Below are 21851 nucleotides of genomic sequence, written 5' to 3'. Positions count from 1 at the left end.
GAGGAAGAAACATATTGACACACTGGTGGACATGTTAACCACACAAGCTTTATTTAGTATTCTCTATCAAGACAAATATTAAAAGCATTAAATGAAATGGACACTTGCCGTCAAATTAGAGAGTCAAGAGAACCATGATAGCTAAAGTAAGAATAACTGTTATAGCAAGCAAAATAAATCGGGAAAATTAACGTCCCTGTATAAAAAATATAAAACTAAAAAAAAAAGTTGATATCTGAACATGACTTAATTAGAAATGACAAATTTAATTGAAATGAAATCAAATGAAACTTGAATAAAGTTGAATTTCATTTAAAACTGTTGCTGGAATAAGTCTGAAATGTGTTTCAACGCTGGAATGTAAGTGAAGTAGAACAATCAAATGCGTAGTATACACAGAACAAATTAAACAAACAAAAAATCCAATGTGCTGGCTAAAATAAAGGAAAGACTAGACTATAATCAAACAGATGCTTTATGAAGGATACTGCTGGTCGCAACCATGGAGACATCTGCTCAGAATGCTTCAGCCCGTCAGAGCTATACTAACTGTCTCAAAACATGTTTGAACAACAGGAAACATAACATAACCACTTCATACTTCAGGAACAATAGCTTTGATCGTCAGTAGCGAACCTCATCAGTATCCTGCTGAAGAGACATCTTTCATTGATGCCGTCATTGTTAAAGGTGTGCAACATATTGTGCTTTATGAAGCCCTTGGCAGCATTTCTTAAATCCCAAACACCAACACTACCACGACCCTTTGAAGATGGGGCCAAGCCAAGTCGGGGCCCTGTGGAGAGAGGTGGGCCCACTCTGCCTACAGGGAGGGGCGGCTCTGCATATGATCAATGGTTTGGCTCGGCCTCACGGTCATGAGATGTGTTTTATACATGAAAGATTTCATTTACATTTCAGAAAATCTCTTTCCGATAATGCTTCCTGCAGGATGTTGAGGCACGAAAACAACACAGGCTTAGTACCGCAGCTCCAAGGCATTGCTTCATCCAGCAAGATTAATGTTGAACAGATTTAGTTTTTAGCTTCTGTTAGAAATAATGCTAACTTTCACAAAGAACATGTTTACACAGGTACAGAAAGAAAAATAGGCCACAATGTACAAAGCCATTGTTTATCCACCACTGTCAACTGATGAAAAAATATAAGACCGTCCTCCTTAACATCCCCATGGTGAGATATTGAACATGCTGAAGATCAGCTGGCAGTGAATCACTGCTTAGTAAACCAAAGCTGTGGAGCAGGATTTACACACTAACACTAAAAACTGTCATAACCCATCTTAATACTGACTCTGACTGTTAGCACAATTTTTTTTTTCGGAAAAACTTTTTGTATTTTACCTGACAGCTATATATCAATTATGTACAGTCCTCCTGGTCATCAGCCAACAGCTGTGCTATAAGTAGTCAGTCAGGTATAAAGTGCAGGAAGTAGTGATGGCAGAGCTGATGAAAAGATGGCTGATGAGATTTGTGGTTCATTAAAGCTGATGAGAGGAGAAGAGCAGATGAGAGGACTGAGGGAGGGGAGGAGGGTTACTTCATTGTTTGTGTGTTTGCTGTTGCTAATAAAAGAAAGAGATTACACTTTGCTCAGCCTGTTTATTCACTCTGGCAGAGAGAAAGGGGGCCGAGAACAAGAGGCGGATTGTGAGAGAACTGGAGTAATGGAGAGACTGAAAGAGAGAAAGTGAGACTGCAAGATTGCTGTGGTTTTGTGTTACTTTCGCTGCTGATGTGTCTGCTCTGGCGGTATGAGAGGAGTGTTGTCAAGCTTGTTAACAAGTTGAGAATGGGTTGACTGATTGAATGAAACGCAGAGAGATATAGTGAGAGGGGTGCCGATTGTGTTTGTGCTGTACTTGTGTGTAAGTTATTTTTGCCATTGCTTCTGTCTTTGTTTTATTTTGTTTTGACATGAAGAGAAATCTCACCATGTAATACATTTTGTGTGAAAGGAATGAAGAAACTGACTGAGACAACGCACAAGTGAGAGATGAATGTAGATAATTCAGGGTTGTGTGGTAATAAAGGACTTTTGAAGTGTGACAGAGAGACAGGACGAGGACGAGACTGTATTAGAGAGAGAGGGAGGGAGGGAAAAAGAGACAGAGATCTGAATCATTTGATGTTTCGCTGATCATCTGCTGTGAGATCATTTTCCTGACTTTTTAATTAATTTTCACATTTTTAATCAACATAATTACTGAGAATCCACACGTTACCATGACAACCAACTTTTAATTTCAATAAACTTGGAATTAGGACCCCTCTCTGTGAAACACCCAGACAGCCTGTGCACTCGCGTACACACAAATAGATGCAAACATACAGACACATCAACCGTGCACACAAACATAAGCACACACGCACAACATATACACACATATACACACACATATAGACGGCTGCTATCTAAATGGAATAGCTAGCCAGTACTGATAGCATGAAATTGTGTTTCCAAATATAACACCGTGTCATTGGAGTGTGTGTGTGTGTTGGGGGTGGGGGGTTGTGTGTGGCAAAACAAGACTATAGAATTTATGCTCTTCTACAGTCCTCCACATGGGGGCACTATGGTAACATGCACACACACACAGACAGTTTCTCACTTTTAGGCACGCACACACACACATGCAGACACACACACACAGATAGACAGGCCTGTCCTAATTAAAGCAGTGCTGTTCAAACAATGAGATAAACTAGGAGCAGAGACATTTTGTGGGTGTGCACTGACACAGCCACATTTTAAAATACTGCTATGATGCACACATGTAGGCTACATTCACATATCTTAATTTGCAATTTACGTAGTGTGTAAATGCTGACAATTATTCTGATGATGATATTGATTACTGCTATTTTTGCCTAAAAAGGAAGGAGGATTAATGTGCACAGAGGGATATGAGAGGAGGAGGGATATGAGGAACAACAGAAGGAGGAAAGAGAGGAGAGAGGAACTAATAAAGGACAGAGTGAGAGAGGAGAAAAAAGCAGCATGTTATTCTGCAAGCTTGTCTCGATGTTTCACCACAGATGATCTTTTCTTTATTTTACTGTCAGTAGAAAGACAGCTATAGGAGAATGGGAAGGGAGGTGAGGGTAATGCAGAAAGGTAGGGAAAGAAAGTTGAAAATGGGTGCAGAGAGGGAGAAATAAGGGAGAGAAAGAGGTTTTGGAGACAAAATGAATACGGAGGGAGGAGAAGAGGAAGTAGGAAAACAATAGAGGAGGCTTTCATCTTTTTGTCACATGCTCACACTACAATCAGACTACAATGGAGTGTCACATACTCTGCTATAACTGAAATAACGACCACTGTACAGTGATCGAGCACAGCCAAAACTGTTGTAGGCAGGTGGGCCGAAAAAGACCAAAATGAAATTATAAATAAAGGTCTGCACACTGTAGCTCCCTTAAGTACAAGTTATTATCACGTCTGAAAGTTATGTTTCAAGCTAATGCTCTTTTGCCTTTGCAATATCAACAGCCACGCCATCTTTAAATACATATGCTCTGGTCACATGATAGTTACATAATTATACTGCAACCCACACAAAACACCCAGTAATGTTACAAAAACATGAATATTGTATTTAAAGATGGCATCTCTGTTTATATTGGTAACTTTGAAGAACAGCATTAGCTTGAAATGTAATTTGCGTGTGTGCTAATAAATTGCACTTAAGGGAGCTACAGTATGCAGAATTCTATTTATACATTTAATTCTATAACTGACCATTTTAGCACCTATAATCTCACAGTAGCTCTCAAATAAACATAAAAAAACTCAATCTTCAAAATGCTGGATTATTAATATAACGTTTTACATAATAGCTAGAACACAAGATAGCATAAAATAGCTGTAACATAGCTGCTCATTGATCAGAGCGATCTAGATTGAATTTGTAAACCCCTCACACTATCACATAATCCTGGTTGACCATTGGTCCTGTCTAACCTCTGGTTGGGATTTCCCCTCAGATTGGTGGCAGATCAAGACTAAATCAGCCAAGTAATCCTTCACTGTGCCCCCAGCTTTACTACTGCAACATTTGTTCTGTGCAATACAAGTAATACAGACGATATAAAGTCAAACTGATCACAAAAACAGCTAAGGACAAGGACATAGGTTAGAAGGATGAGACAGAGAAACAAGGAGGGAAGGGAATAATCAAGAGAGAGATCAAATTTAGGAGGTTAAGTTTACATGTACTGCAGCTCCATTTCTATACTTGTCTTTGGCTAGCTGGGCTATTGAAATAGTTTCATGATGAGATCCATGCTGTGATTATTAATCCAGTTTTTGGACATCTTTTCTTCAGGCGTGATACTTTTTTTTAAGAAACCCCTTGTGTGTGCTTTATTCTAGTCACATTCTGTAGACTTTACGTCTTCGTTTGCATCAAGTGGAAAATGACTCATCTTATAAAAGATGCAAGCTTAATGTCCATATCAGGTATATTTCTAGTGATATTAACTGATGCATTGCAGGGAAACATGCTTCTCCCTCTGCAGGGAAGTCAGGTAGCTCAGCTACACAGCAGCTCCCCTGGAGCTCGTAGTGACTCAGTGTCTGGCTGTTGGAGGCTTGGCAACATCGGGACTTAAACCCTGGATCTCTGGTCCAAGGACACCACACCTACTTGCCATTCAACTCTGCACCCCTAATGCCACTTTGCTGAGACACTGTGGGCTCTTACATGCATTCAATCTAGAGGCAATGTCTGTGTCAACAACATGCAATCATCTTCTAGACTGAAAGAACCAAAAGGATCTGCTTTACTCTCAGTAGAGCCGTGTTGGAAGGGGTGGTACAGGGGCTCATTGTTTTATAAAAACCCAAAAGGACATTCAAGCGCTCATCTTCACGTCACATTACAGACATGAAATGTAATATGATTTCAGTCTCTGAGCTCACATTTAAGAATGTGACTCATCATCTGACTGAGCCTGTGTCAACCTGCCCTCAAAATGTAGATAAAGTAGAGAGAGTGGGCAGAGAAAATGACAAGTGAAACTTAGAAAGAATAGTTTGAATGCGGTGTGTGAGAACCTGCGTCAATGAGAATGCTGAGTGATTTTAGCTTCAGTGGATTATTCCTAGAAAGCTGAATTCTTCTAAAATGGAAGAATCATGTGACGGCCCTGTTCTTCTCCCCCCCCACAGCTAAATTACTAACAGAAATGCACTCAATATTACCATACTCTACTCAGTCTGCCTGTCGCCCGTCCTTTATATCCTTCTCAGTTGTATCCCTCTACTTTCTATTCATCTCTACCCCTCTTTTTTCCTCTATTTCTTGTCCTTCTCAGTCTCTCTTCCCTGTCTTTTTTTCCACTCCTTCTCCAATCATTGTGAAATTGCAAGGAGGCTGGTTGGGGACTTTTCTGACAGAGAAATTTGGCTCCGATCAGAATCACTAGCGAGCATTCCTGCATCCCTTTCCCAATTTAAATGATTTTGCAGCTTCACAGGCACACCCACCCAGACAGCCAGACATACTCACATTGACACTTTGCAATCCTCCCGCCCTCTCTTTATCTTTTTCACACGCTCACTCTTTCATTTCTCTCTCTCTCTCTGTCACACACAAACACACAAACATAGACATAGAAAACACAATTCAGACCATAAATTGTGACAACAAGCAGGAGCCCATACAGTTGCTTCACTGACTTTCGTTGGATGAAAACAGATGTGGTACTGAAGAAGAGACAGCGATAGAGAGGCAGAAAGATGGAGTGACAGTTTAGCAAAGTGTATCATTAAAACAAGAATAACATGTTCATCCTGGTGTATATCTGTGTGGCAGAATACACTATCCACATGCTCACAATAATGTGCCTTATTTCCTCCCATGGCATGTAGATGAATTTTGAGCTCCTTGGAAACAGAGCGGTCCCTGATGCGTGTCAACATGTCGAAGTCACACAGACAAAAGAAGCTGTCGAGTCTGCTGGCAATTTTAATTTTTCACTTGATGTGTTGCTGGCCAGCTGTCTCACTGAGTTTATTATGTGAAGGCAGCACACCGTGTTTGCCTCGCCTGTCTGTTTCATGCATCAGATGTTCTTTCTGACTTTTTGCATTGAGCTGCCTAGGCAGGGTGAATAGGTGTCTGCACCTCATGAGGCTAAGGGGGCAGATTCACAGGAAGAAGCTACATCGTAATCAGCCACTTCAAATTCAACTTTTCACCCTGGCTCAGGAGCCATCAGCTGCAAGCAGCACAGCCAAGACTCGTGAGTATTCATCCGTGTCTTGAATTTACTTTGATTGTACAATTTTACAGTGTATAATTTTCAGATACTCCCAAATTGTTTCCACTGTACAGCGCAGCCATTAATGATGAAATGTAACTAGGTGTACGTATATAGCCAATTACTGGATGTGCTTTACTTAAGTAAAATTTTGTGTACTTGAAGACACTTTTTACTTTTACTCCACTATATTACAAAGGGAAACATTGCGCTCCACTACATTTATCTGAGAACTGCAGTTATAAGGCACTTTGAAAATTAAGATTTTATATAGAAAACACATTTACAGTACATAAAAAGGGTTATCTCTCTTATCTTAAAAAGAGTACATTGTTATAGCTACTTGGTTAAGGTTAGGAAACTAACTGCAAACAGCAGTGTCCAGCGTCAAAGTCAAATGCTTTTTTCCCGATATCCACCCCAATCATTTCCCTCAGCGTTTTTTTGGGCTTGCTAACGAAATGCAGCTGTAGTCTATTGCATCATTTCTGGCCTAAAACAGAAATAAGTCAAGTGTCATACATATCATGTTTTAGATAAATTTGAAATTGACATTGTACGTTGGAAAGTTTTCGTCAATATAATGGTTGTTGCTGAAGGAAATTGCTAAACTAGCTTACACAATAAAGCAAAGTGAGGCAACACTGATACACCTTAAAGATTCTGCATCTTTAAACTTAAACATAGTGACATTACATAAAAACACAAACCAAACTTCTCTATATTTAGGAAATCATCAGCACCGTGTGATTATATTTATTATATAAGATTAACAATATGATTAATTGACTTCCTTCGCTATACTTTAATTAATTTTGTTGCAACAAATATTCGTTGGCTGACTTGTCGCTGTATCAACATAAAAATACACCAAGTTAAATGAATGGTGACCTACTTATTCAGGAAGGACAGTATGTGAGGTCAAAAGTCACGTCCAATAAAATCCAGCCTTTGGTACCGTGAAGTGAGCCATTAAGCTCTTACTGCTGCATGAAAGTATACTTTAATAGATATGCATGGACGTGAGAATACAGTGGTTGTGGTTGTGACCTTACAATTAGAGGAGAGGACTCTTGCCCACAAGGTCCTGAGGATCAAATTCCCCTGTCTAATTAGAAAGACTCAAATCCGGGACATACCTGCTGTCATTGCATGTATTATATGTATGCTGCAGGTATAATATGTGTGCTACGATTCATTGTGGAGCTGCAGGTTGAGGTGCATTTCATGTATCAAAAAAGCTTTTGTTTTTCTGCTGCTTCATGGTCAAAGTCATTCTTTCTCTTTCCTCTCTTTAATCTTACACCTCTCTAAATCAATCCAATAAAAAAAAAGAAATTACTTAAAAGTTACAACATTTGAGATAAAAGCCTTTTTGGTTTTCTCGTCTCGCTCTATTTGCTTTTTTTCTCAATAATAAATCAATTAATTTACTTTGAACTTGTAAACACGTTGCAGCCCTGATGTTCCTTGGGATTTCTGCGTCTTTTAGCTTTACTCGAGTTTGCTTAACAAACCATTTATGGATAAAATAACTAGATGGGCTTGTCTGCCTTTGTTTAATCCAGTGAATTAGATATTTGACAAATCAAGAAACTTCATCATTCTAATGCAAAACAGTTCAAACAACCATCCGGCATTGTCTTAAAAAAGTTTTGCACAGTGACTTGCCATATCACCCACGATAGTATGCCCCAGATATTAAACTACACAATGTTGTCTACTCCTATTCAGAATTACAAACCACCAAATACCAAATGCTACACACTTGCCTGAAACAAAGACCACCTCCATTTACATTGTATAAAACATATATTTTCCGAAATATATCGATAATGATCAGGGGAAAAGAAAAAATACACAATTTGACAAATCAAATGCAATACATTTAATGAGTGTGACCACTGTGACCTGGTTATTAAACTGATCATGTGATGAGATGGGTCAAGATGCTGGAGGCTTAACATGTTTCTAAGCAATTTCTTTTGGCCACCAGGAGCCACCAGAACAGCATCACTGTGCTGCAGTATAGATTCTTTATGTCTCTGGGACTTTACTTGAGGAAGGAACATCGTTCATCATCAGATCATCTCGTGTTTTTATTGATGGTGGCATTCCAAAATTATGAATTAAACATCTATGGGTGTGAAGGTCACGTCAGGTCATTCACATCATTCAGTGAGTGACCCTTCTTGCTCTTTATGGAATAATTTTCGTGAATTTTCCTCTTTTATATTTCTACACTTATTTATTCAGGCTTTTCCTTTTTGGCCACCCATCTGCACACTACACTGTGGCTTTAAGGAACATGACAACGATTTTAATAAGAACATTAACATTGGCATTTAAAGAGAAAGACAGATAATAAGGGAAGTTGTGGAAGAAGAAATTAAAAGAAAGAAAAAACAAAGCGAGAGAAAGAGTGATAATGGCTGAGAATAACAGGAAACTCAAACCACATGAAAAGTAAATGTTAACATAAAAATTCAATACTAAAAGTAAAATTGTTAAGTGAAGATCAGATGGAACTCTATTCTTATGTATATTTGTGTGTGGTAGCAGGATGCTGTTGCTCCTGGCAGCAGGCCCATACACTTTGCCTGTCATGGCCAATCATTCTCAAGAAGACCACAGCTACACACACACACACACGCACGCACGCACGCACGCACGCACGCACGCACGCACGCACGCACGCACGCACACACACGCACACACACACACACACACACACACACACACACACACACACACACACACACACACCTACTTGCTCTCTCTAGTAATATGAGGGTCAGCTATGCAGTCACCCGTACTGCATTCTCTTTGTTTTCACATACACAGAGTAGAAGACATCAACAGGATGAAATAAAATTGTACATAGTAAGTCCTTGACTATGTTCGGTAATTTCAACATTAAGACTAAGCCACCTGCTCAGTGGTCCAGAGCATAATCAAAACATGTTTGTGAGTGTGTACTGAATGTGTATGTACTCTCTCTTCTCTCTCTCTACTCTCTCTCCCTCTATTTTAATAAAAAGTCAACATAATAAATATGAGCTCATTATATCTCTTTTTTGTGAACAGTTAAACATTTATGTGTTTTGTTCCAAGGAATTTCTAGGAAAACAAAATGGCAAAACATCTACATTACAGGTATGCTTTTACACCCACCCACCATCCTACAGCAGAGAGGGATTAAACCATGTGGGTTGTGTGAGCATTGGTTTTGTGTGTTTGTTTGTACATTTTTGTCTGTATATCTTATGTCCTAGTTCCCAATCAAAGACATGTGCAAGCAAGCAGAGCACTTACATAATGCTGTGGAGGTAGCTACGGTAATGAGATGATGTGTTTCTTTATGTGTGTGTGTGTGTGTGTGTGTGTGTGTGTGTGTGTGTGTGTGTGTGTGTGTGTGTGTGTGTGTGTGTGTGTGTGTGTGTGTGTGTTGTTTAGACATCAGATGATCATGACAGCTGCTTTAGTTACTATAGCACCAAGAGCCAACATCAACATTCATCCCCTTTTCTGTCTGTTCATGAACCCTCCTTCTATTCTCTGTCTCTCTCCCTTTCTCCTCCTGTCTCTCAGCATATTTTCCTCGCTGTATTGGCATACTGAATTGATAATATTTGATGAGCTTAAAGTGGGATTTTTGTAGCTGTTCATGAGTCTTAGTGTCTATTTTGCAACACTGCATACCCCAATGGAGCAGGTTTAAAATGGTTCTTATGGTTGCTACAGCCTGTTGCAACTAAAATATCTGATTTTTTATATTTTTGCAAAAGAGTCAGTGTCATAGGTTGTTTGTTTGGCATAGCTACTAGCAGCCACTCCTGCAGTGCAGAAATGCCAGGATACAGTAGCTCTTCAGTTCCCGTAAGGTGAAATGGTGTTTTTTGTTAATTGTTCTTACAATATTCATGTAAATTTAAGGAAATAAAAAAAGTACAAGCAAAGATTGGAGATGTGTAAGCTAAGCTACCCTAACAATCAATTAAACAGCTGAACTGATCCCAACATTATCTGTAAAGATTAAAGTTAGATGCGTTGCTGTGTTCTCGTCTGTCCATTATCTATGATAGTGGGCAGTGATCTTGGTGACCAGAGGGTGTGCAGTGGATATATCTTTGCTAGACTTTTGAAAACTAATGAGCCTTTCTTCGCCTTGAGGGATTAAACACAAGTAGCCTATGCTGACCAATCACAGTACTTGTAGTCTTCACATGCTATCTCTGTAGCCATTGTAGTTATGTGTGTGTGTCGTGGTACCTCTTGGTAGCAACCACATCGCCTGCGTGAAAAGTTTGCCGCATGGCTCAGGAGCCCCTCGGCTGAATGTTGGAAGAATTACGGTTTCCGTTTGAAGTCTTTGGAGAGTATTATTGACCAATCACTATTTAGTATGCCAGAAAAAGATTAGGCTCTATTTGAATCACGTACTACATACTACTGACTAAGACAGTATGCATTATACAGTACATATAGTACATACTGCATACTGCCTTCGTGAGATGTTTGCAGTATGAAACTGCTGAATTCATTTTTTGCAGAATGCTCGGCTTGGCATAGCCTTAATCAAGCTTTTAAAGCATTTAAAGTAAAGCGTTAAAAATCTAGCTCATACTATTATTGAAATGTTATGGAAAAATACAACTTATTGAGCTTGGACATTGTTTTGTTTATGACCAATGTGTTTGTTTAATATATAAGATACTGCATGGTTTATCTCCCCCACAAATTCTAATCTATTCTATTATGTATTGCAAAAAACATGACATCAACGAGGTGAGACTGTAAATCTAAAACATCGCTTGACAAAATGTGCCAAAAATGCTATCAGTGAAATGCTATCCCTGCAAATATTTAAGTGTCTTAGTTTAAGTCAGTTTCAAATGAATGTTAAAAGGGTCATGTTGTCTCAAGCGTCAAGTTTCTCTCTGCCCTCTCAGTGGCTGCTCTTCCATTGCATCTTCCCTGGCCATTGCCTGCTCCTCTGTAGTCGTTCGCTAAGGGATATAAAAGCTCTTGCTTCGAGACCAGTGTTTTGAGAGAGCTCAAGCTAAGGAACGCCCCGCCGCGGCTGCTATCACACTCTCCTGCTCCAGCCAGCTCACAGCGTGGTCTGTGAGCGTGACTGGCAGGCTGAGTAGCTAGTGGTTCCAGCAGGCACCACTGTCGTGCAAATTGTGGAGCTCGACTCTGACCCTGAAAACGTTGGATCCATCAGTTCTTTGCATAAAACTATCAATGTTCCAAATGTCCACAGATATCTTAGAAGTGAATTTAGTGATAAAAACCTGCTACTGTAGTATGCAATTTAGAATACAGCCAAAATAAGTCTCTACACATAGTAGGTCAAAAAACAGTATGCCAAAAATACCAGGATGTCCTACTGCATTCTGTAGAATGCACATAATCATGCTTTACCCACTGTTCTAATCCCTCCGCGAAGTGGATATACTGTATGAACATGAAGGTCAAAGTTTAATGTGCATTGTAAGAAGAGGTAGCATGTCACAATTTAATGCACACTGCATGCAACCATACATACTTCGTAAGGGAAGCTGTAGTAGAAGTGAAAAGAAAAAGTATGCGATTTGGAATGCAGGTGAACTGTGTGAAGAGCAAAAGAGGAGTAACACATTCACTAAAATGCAATCTCGGAACCCACCAGCTATTGTGGATTGTTATTGGTTTAAGATGAGCTTGTAAACTGGTTACTTGTGAAACAATCTGGTCATACACGTTGACTCTCAACTCCAACTGCAGTCCTGCATCTCAAGTTGCATCATTTTTATGGCATGCTATAATATGATTTTTTTTATACTAAACTATGACTTTATTATGACCTTTTCAATGAAATACTAGACTATGACATTTCTTTTGACATTTTTCTGGCATTCTATAGCATTGGCATTTTACTTATTTATGACATAATTATGATTTACTATACTAAGACATTTTATTACATTTTCATTGCAGAATTATAATGTTTATGACATACTATAATATGATATATTCATGAAATTTTTATGAGATACTTTACTATGATTTTTGATGATCATTTTATCACATTCCATAATATGACTTTTTATGACAATTTAACGGCATACTTTACTGACTTTTTATGACATATTACACAATGATATTTTCATGACATAATTAAGAGATTAATATACTTGGTATTACTTCTTTATATCTTTATAGCATACTATACAATTCAGTTATCATGACGTCTTTACTACTATATTCAACTTTTTACCATTACTTTTTCAAAATGTTTTTTTCCCAACATTTTTTGGCTTACAAAACTATGGCGTATGTACCTGCTGCTCCAATTAATTTTGTTACATTTCTGTCTTAATTTGGTGTGTTTTTGTCTTCATTACTAGAGCACTTATGGCATATGACAGAATACACTCCCCAACATTTGTGAAGGAAGCGGAGGAATTGTATTGATTAGTTTGTGGGCAGCGGACCTTGAGACGAACACCGCCCACAGCTGACCATCTATCAAGACCAAACGCGTATTCAAAGATACTGGAAAGTGTTTTCCTCGAGTCAAATCTTTAATGTTAAGATGTCTGCCAATATATCTGCAAAGGAAAATGTTTTGTGGCATTCCTCTTGATGCAACTTCAAAAATTGCACTAATGTTTATGTTGTTTCTCATGTTTTTAACTGCATTTCTTTCTGCAACACTGTGTTGAAAACTAACAATAAATTATGTTTGAATCTTTGAGTCCTTAATGACTTTTCTTTTACATATTTATGATTTTTTCAAGAAAAACTAGACTGACAAATTTTTTTCAAGTTTCTTGGACAAACCATACTTTATTGTATGTATGATATTCTGAGGAATTATTATACTTTTTATTAACTTGTGGGTAAGTACACTGTGATATTTTTTTTACAAAATACTATAATATGACACAAGTTATGATATACTATACCGCAACATTTTAATGATGTTTTTTGGACATACTACAATGTGATATTTTTATGGTAATTCTAAATTGTATAAAACTATGATATGCCATTATATATTTTTGACATTATAATAAAGAACAAAAACTCCCGCACACTGTCTTCTTCACTTGCATATAAATATATTTCAGTAACAACGTTTCGGTACGTAGACATTCATCAGGTTATTTTTTTTTATAAAATAACCTGATGAAGGTCTACGTACCTTCTACGTATTCTTCTACGCACCTGTCGTCCTACTGGAGTGCAAAAGTTTTGCTGTTTTGACATTATAATATGACATTTTAAAGACATACTATGACATTTTTTATGCCTGACTGACTTGATATATTTCTTTTTTGAAAAACTCTACTATGATCATTTTTACATACCATAATGTTTTTCGACATGGACATGCTTTTACCATGACTTTTTGGACATGCTATGCTATGACTTTTTCATGACTTTTTTAGACATGCTTTATTATGACTTTTTCATTATCTTTTTGGACATGCTATGCTTTGACTTTTCATGACTTTTCGTCACACTCTATTAAGTCTTTTAAGTACTTTTTGTGAATATTTTAGACAAATGTACTATGACTTTTCCATGACTTTTTTCAACATACTGTACTATTTTTAATTAAGACATTTTTCAACATGTTATTCTATGACTTTTTCACAACTTTTTTAGACATACTATACAATGACTTTTATACTACTATACTATGCCTTTTTAATGAATACTTTCGACATGCCATACTATGCCCTTTTCATGAAGCTTTTAGACATGCTATGCTATGACTTTTTCATGACTTTTTTTGAAATGCTATGCTATGACTTTTTTTGACATACTATAATAAGGCTTTTTTCAACATATTATGCTGTGACTTTTTTAAACATACTATGGTATGTATTTTCGACATGCTATGATAAAACATTTTTATAATTTTTTTACATGACATACTATGACTTGTTCATGACTTTTTCAACTGGTAAGAGGCCTTTGGGTAGACCCAGAACACGCTGGAGGGATTATATATATCGTCTGGCCTGGGAACACCTCCAGGTTCCCGAGGAGGAGCTGGAAAGTGTTACTGGGGAGAAGGAAGTGTGGAGGACCCTCCTTAGCTTGCTGCCCCCGCGACCCGGCCCCGGATAAGCGGCGAAAATGGATGGATGGATGGATGGATGACTTTTTCAGACAAACTATACTATGACTTTTGCATGACTTCTTCCAACATACTATAATATGACTTTTTTATGATTCTTTTCAACAAACAATACTTTGACTTTTTTCTACATGCTATACTATGACTTCTTCTTGAATTTTATCAACATAATAAACAACATACATGAAGTTTTCAGACATACTATGCTACGTTTTTTTTACTCTATCACTAGGCCTTTTTACTTGCTTTTTTTGACATGCAATACTTTTCACCTGACTTGTTTGTACTTTTCTATGACATTTTTCAACATACTATGCTATGCCTTTTTAATGACTTTTTCGACATTCTATACTATAACTTTTTCACTTACTTTTTTTGACACACTATACTATGACTTTATTTTCCACATACTATACTTTGACTTTATCATGAGTTTTCTTAATACTTTACTATGCCTTTTTAATTACCATTTTCAACATACTATACTATGACTTTTTCTGACTTAATATACTATTATTTTTTTATATACTATGCTATGCCATGTTGAGGACTTTTTTCAAAATGCTATAATATTACTTTTTCATGTTTTTTTTTAGACATACTATACTAGGATTTTTTTCAACATAATATGCTATGACCTTCTTCGACATATGATACTATGCCTTTTTAATTCCTTTTTTACGACATACTATTTTCTGACTTTTTAATTACTTTATTTGCCATACCATACTATGTATTTTTAATGACTTTTAACAACATACTATAGTATGACTTTTACATGACTTTTAACAACATACTATACTATGACTTTTACATGACTTTTAACAACATGCTATACTATGACTTTTTTCGAGTTTTTTATGGCTTTTTAAAAAATGCTTCAATATTGGGGTTTTTTCGACACACTATTCTTTTACTTTTTCCTAAATACTATACCATTGCTTCTAGATTACTTTTTTGACATACTATATTATGTATTTTTCAAAGTATTATACTTTGGCTTTTTATGTATTTTTTGATATACTTTACTAGGACTTTTTAATGACTTATTTAGACAAACCATTCTGTGACTTTTTCCAACAAACTATACAATGCTTTTAAATAAATATGTAGTACTATGACTTGTTCATGACTCTTTAAGACATACTATACTATGAGTTTTTTGGCCCCACAGTACTATTCCTTTTTAATGACTTCTTTCAACATGCTATAGGATGACTTTTTCCACGTTATGCTGTGATTTCTTTAAAAACTTTTTTCAACATACTATACCATGCATTTTGAATGATTTTTTTCGACTTTTTTTGACTTACGATATTATTCTTTTGTTCATATAATTTTTTTGCAATACTATACTATGCCTTTTTAACGATTTCTTACATGCTATAGTATGTCTTTAATATGACTTGTTTGGACATGCTATACTATGACTTTTCATGACTTTTCCCCAAAAACTATACTATACATTTTTAAAAACTTTTTTTTACATACAATAATATGAATTCAAAAATTAAATAAAAATCAACATACTATACTGTGACCTCTTATTATTTTTTAAACATACTGTTCAAAGATTCTTTTCTTTGACTTGTTCATTACTTTTTTTCAACATACTATACTATGACTCTTTTTTAGATATACAATAGTGTGCCTTTTTAATGATTTATTTTGACTTTTAGTATTATTACTTTTTCACATATTATAATATGACTATTTCAGGATTATTTTAAAATGTACTGCTTTTTTATACTATACCATAGAGACTTTTTTTCCTACTATATTATTACTTTTGTAACAAACTATACTTTGATTTTTTTTTCAAACAATACTATTATTTCTTTTCTTTTTACTATTTTCGAAATAATATACTATGACATTTTCATCATACTTTTCACGATAAAAAGTCATTAAATATTCTACTCTATACTATGACTTTTTCATGACTTTTTCCAACATACTTAAAGCTGACATTTTTCGAGTTATTATACTGTTACTGTTTTATGACTTTTTTTTAACATACTATCCTATGACTATATAATGAATATTTTCAACAGACTATTCAATGAGTTTTTTTTGACATTCTATAAATCATTTTTTTGATATTCTATCCTTCCCCTTTAAATTAATTATTGGAACATACTATACTGAGACTTTTTTATAACTATTTCTAGATAAAATTTACTATGAATTTTTACTCTTTCCTGAAATACTATAATATGTCTTTATCTTATCATTTTGTTAACACACTATTTGATGACTTTTTTATGAATTTCTTCCAAAATACTATACTAGGAGTTTTTCCGACAAACTGCACTTTGATTTTTTTCTCTATTTGGATACTATCCTTCCATTTTTTTGGACAATGTTTTATATGTGTCATTCTAAATTATCACACATTTTATGACACTTTTGTTAAGTTTTTTACGGCATGATGGTTACATACATCTGCTGATGCACTTCAACAAATCATAAGTGATATTAGCTGGGTTTATTGGGTGTTTCGGGTGTTTCAAAATAAGACGACCTGGCAGGATGTGAGAAGTTCCCGTCCTGGTTCCAAGAGGCATTCTTCCGCGGCTTGTCCCTCCTGATACACAGCCATCTTGAAATTGTATCCCCCCTCTGAAGCTGAATTTTATGACTTTTATTGTACGTGTACCATTGATGCCCAGGAGGCATTAAGCTTTGCACAGTGATTATCCACAAAGCCCTTACCCCCAAACTTTAATGTGAATGCACCGTGTACGCCACGCATCTCCAGCAATCACCACTTTCACTTATTTCCCCTGTTCTCTCTTGCAAGCCTTTTCCATCTGCTCAGCCGAGGGCACAGTGAATTCCAACATAAAGACCTTCTTATATGTTACAGAGACCAGAACAATGTCTGGTATGAGGATTGTCTTGATTGGGGTTTTCAATATTTTCCTGCTGTCAAAAATGTGATTCAGCTGCTAAATTCCTTGCTAAGGCTGTTGATGAGGAGTTTTGGCTTGTTACTGAGCGACAAGATGGTCCTAAACTGGACAACATTAGTTTATTTCTCCTCCTTTGGAAGCCATACACCTTCTGCAGATACAATTCCCCTTCCTTCAGATCACCCTCAGGATCTTCCACAGCCGGTGCGTGAGCTTGGGGAATCTCTTGTACACTAGGGAACTCCAGGGGCTTCAGGTGCTGAGCTGGCTGGGGAAGCCGTAAAGACAGATTGAATATCTTAACAACATGGTTCTTTGATGTTAAAGTAGCCCCATACTACACAAAGCAATTATTTTATGACATTTTTAGGACACTTTGTATGACATAGTATGGTATGAATTATTTTATGACTCTATGACATTTGTATGGCATATTATGCTCTGACTTTTACATGGGATTTACATGCCATATGCCATACTTTTTAGGACATTCTTTAATGATGTACTACATTACGACATTTCCATTCCATTTTTTGCCACATATATGAAATTTTTATGACGTTTTTCAAATACTGTGCTATGTTTTTTTCATGGCATTTGTTATGTGATACTATACTTTACAAGATAGTTGTATAAGAACACTTATTCTGTATGACTACCAGTGTGGTGCAAATGCAGGGACATGGATTAAGCTAATGTACAACTCTACTTCTGAAGAACTTGTGTAGGAAACATGTACTTTGTCACAGGAAAAAGAAAGGGGGTGCTGTGTTTCTTTTTGTTATAATATAAATGCAATGACCGCAACAGATTAAATGAATGAATCAGTTAGAGATAGTATCTTTCTGTGTTTCATGTGGAACAATAATTCTGCCCTGACCAGGAGTGTGTCTCCACAGTAGAAACCCTCCAGCTTGGAGAATCATTTTTTTCGTGTCCACTATTTTCAGTTTGATACCAAGCTTGACACCTCTTGAAATGCTGAACCCTACTCATTGAACTATATCAGATGATAATCCGTCTCTCTAGCTACCTGCTGCTGTAAGGCTCAAGAGGCATACCTGTAAGTCGCAAAAACTTATTGACTCCTGTCAAACAGTGCAGAAAGGAATAAAATAAGACACACTTGAAAATATGCCTTCACATCTCATCACTGTAGAACAGGTACAGGGTAGATCAGAGCAGCTATGACCCTGGTTAATCCATTTATTCATTTTCTACACCCAGTTGCATACCAGTGGGGCCAGGAGTCTGGCCGTGAATACACTAGACAAAATGCACGCAAACACCATGAAAGACTATCAGTCCATGACAGGATGAACTCAGATACAGTATAGAAACACATGCACTCACAATACTGGACATTTCAATTCTGCTGTCTCACACTCACCTCAACAGCTTGTGTTTGGAGCAGAGAGAGGAGAAAGAATGGGAGGAAGAGGAGGAGGAGGAAGCCCGAAGAAGCAATAAAACTAAAGGCAAAGTATAAACCAGCTTTCATCTGGATGCTCTGGATCCGTTTTCTTGACACAGAATAGCTACTAGCGCCAGGGTTGCTTGAAGCAACTAGACAGTCTACAACTAGGTCCAAAAATTAACTTTTTCATCTATTTGCTATTAGCTGGCAAACAGAAAAAATAACCTGCCAAAATATTTTTAACTTGCTATAAAACTACATGAGATAAATATTGATGACAAGCAAATGAGCAGGTCCTACTTGTCGAGTAGGCTACCTGCGGCAAATGCTGCAGCTCATTGTAATTGTAATACAATCATTGATGGTTATACGTTGCATAGTCAATGCAAAACAAAGTGTGGTCAATCAACTTATGTGTTGTAGTGATGGAAGTTTGTGGTGACCTAATTAATTTTATCGCAAACGTAGATTTTGATTTGCATTTGGCGGGTGCTAATTTGTGATCCTGTTCCAGATATGACGACTGTTTTCACCAACAAACACATCTTGGCAGCAAAAAAGAAGCACACACTGAAGACTGAAAAAATTAAGAAACAATGCAATAGGCGAGAGGTAGGCTATGATCACCACTGTGTCACTAGGCAACCTTTGAAATGCTGAGAGGACATGAATTCTCACATGCTCCTGTGCCAAAAGACTACTCAACATTGCACACTGCAAGTTGCAGGAGTTTGTGATTTTCATGTTCCAATTTTTAGTTTGTAGATTTCATGAAGGATATTGATAGGTAATTTGCTCTTAGTTTCCCAAAGTAAAAAAGGAGAAAATAAGGGCAGACTATGTGCTCATGCTAAGGCTGCCACCATTGTACAAGTGGATGTTAGATGCAGGATTGAAGACTTTATCATTTCTTAAGAGGAGCTAAAATCAAAGAACAGGAAAACAAATTGGACCAGACTCTATAAGAGATAAGAATTTTAAAAAAAGCCTGTCTTTGGTCAAAATCTAATTCCAGGGATAGAAGTGTTTGATAAAGCACCAGAGAATGAAGCTGCTGGGGCGGCAAGGGGAAAGGACATAGACTTATAAATCTCCGTATGTCTCTTCAGATTCCATTACCGAGGACGGCCACACTATCACAAAACCCATGATCTGACACCTGTGTGTCTGTGTGTAGGTCATTATAACCTCTGCAGATTCCTGGGTATAACACCTGACACCCACATGCATGCACACACCAGGCACACACACATACACATACACATACATAAATACACACAAACCTCTTTGAAAGGTGGTGGGATTGATTTTACACAGGAAGCTCCAATCCAAAATTACTTATTAGTAGACCTGCCAGCCACTTCTGCCCTGCCCACCTGGATGAGGTGTTTGTGGCTCGGTTAACGTAGATGTCACATTCTTCCTTTTTTCTTTGTATGGACCTTTATTTCCCTTTCTCTTGTGCCTATTAACAAGTCTTTTACCTGACTTTCATCTCCAGTCTCATTTTTAGTCATAGTGGCGACATGGCTCCATGATAGCAATGTTGACCTGTCTTGTCAATTTGTCCACATTTTTGTCCAGACTGAAATATCTCAACAATCCTTGGCTGGATTGTCTGATTTTGTACAGATATTCTGCCCGGAGGATCAATCTGAATGGCTTTGGTGACCCCCTGACTTTTCCTCTAGCAACTCAACAAGATTTATGTGAAATATCTCAAAAACATGTGGATAGAATTCAGTACAATCATATTTCCCACAGGATCCATTGTAAATAATGATGATCTCAGCACTTTTCATCTTGCGCCATCATCATAACAACATTGTTATTTGTTTATGACCAAAACTTTCAAAAAGAATGACAATCCCACTAGCCTCAGCTGTGTTTTTAGAGCTATTAAGCACATGTTAGCTTGTTTAAAGGCTTAACTGAGATAGTGCACATGGTAGACATAATAGATGCTAAACATCAGCATGTAAGCATAGTCATTGTGTGCAGGTTAGCAAGCTGTGCTTTGCTTTTAGCTGAAAGTCTCGCTGTGCCTAAGTAACTTTGTCTTTGTTTTATTTTCAAGCTCCAGATCCTGCTACCACTGCACTCTGAGAGGACAAACACACATTTAGTGTTCACATGATTTTAGTTTCCGTTTTATGGTATTGACGAGGTATTTTATCCCTGGGACAAAGCTGTGTATATGTGTGTGTTTCAAAAGTGTTCTCCTAACTTGCTGCCATGTTGAATATCCACCATCACCACCGTCCGTGTTCAGACAACCAGAGAGGGAAAACAAGCAGAGAGAAGCAAAGACACAGATAGAAGAAGACAGAGCAAGAAGACAGGGGGGACGAGGAGAGTGGAAGATGAGAGGAGATTCGGTCAGCATTTGCCTGACAGGAATCCTGTATTTTACATTCTTGTTGCAGACACACAAACATGCATAAACACAAAGAAAGAGGGAGAGAACGAAAGAGAGAAAATGATTCACTAGTGCTGCCAAACGTGGATGATGCCAACATGATAATCACGCCCGAATCCCTGCAATGATGCCAAAATCTATTGCCATTTCTCATTTCAGGCGATTGGCCAATACAATAAGTACATAATAGCATTTCAGTGTTTCCCCAAGATATCTTTTTTGGCAGTATGAAAATGCCCCTGAAACAGCATTTAGATGTGATACTAAAACTCTCCATTGAAACCAATAATAATGATATTCTGTGACAACAAACCACGTGGCGATAAAGTTCTCCTGTTAAATCAACAACTGTATGCCAAAGATTAAACCCTGAGTGGAGAGGGCTCTAATCTGTGATGTTATCGAGAGACAGATGCTAGAGCTCCTTCCCTGATAATGAGTTACAGCCTTACTTTGTTTACAGTTTTTCACAGTCACTTAAAGTCTCCCTAGACTACATGATATCAGCCTGATAATGGCCCTATCAGATTGACACAATATGAGCTTCATGGATGAAGACTCATCATCATCCCATGTTGTGTGACACATAAAAAGACAACCAAAGCAGCCTATGGGATATGTACAGAGATACATACATAACTAGGATTATCCATCTTTTGAGCTTTTGAGA

Source organism: Anoplopoma fimbria, chromosome 2, assembly GCF_027596085.1.
Source record: "Anoplopoma fimbria isolate UVic2021 breed Golden Eagle Sablefish chromosome 2, Afim_UVic_2022, whole genome shotgun sequence".
Lineage (NCBI taxonomy): Eukaryota > Metazoa > Chordata > Actinopteri > Perciformes > Anoplopomatidae > Anoplopoma > Anoplopoma fimbria.
The sequence above is the reverse complement of the archived record's forward strand: the minus strand, read 5'-3'. Positions refer to the sequence as shown.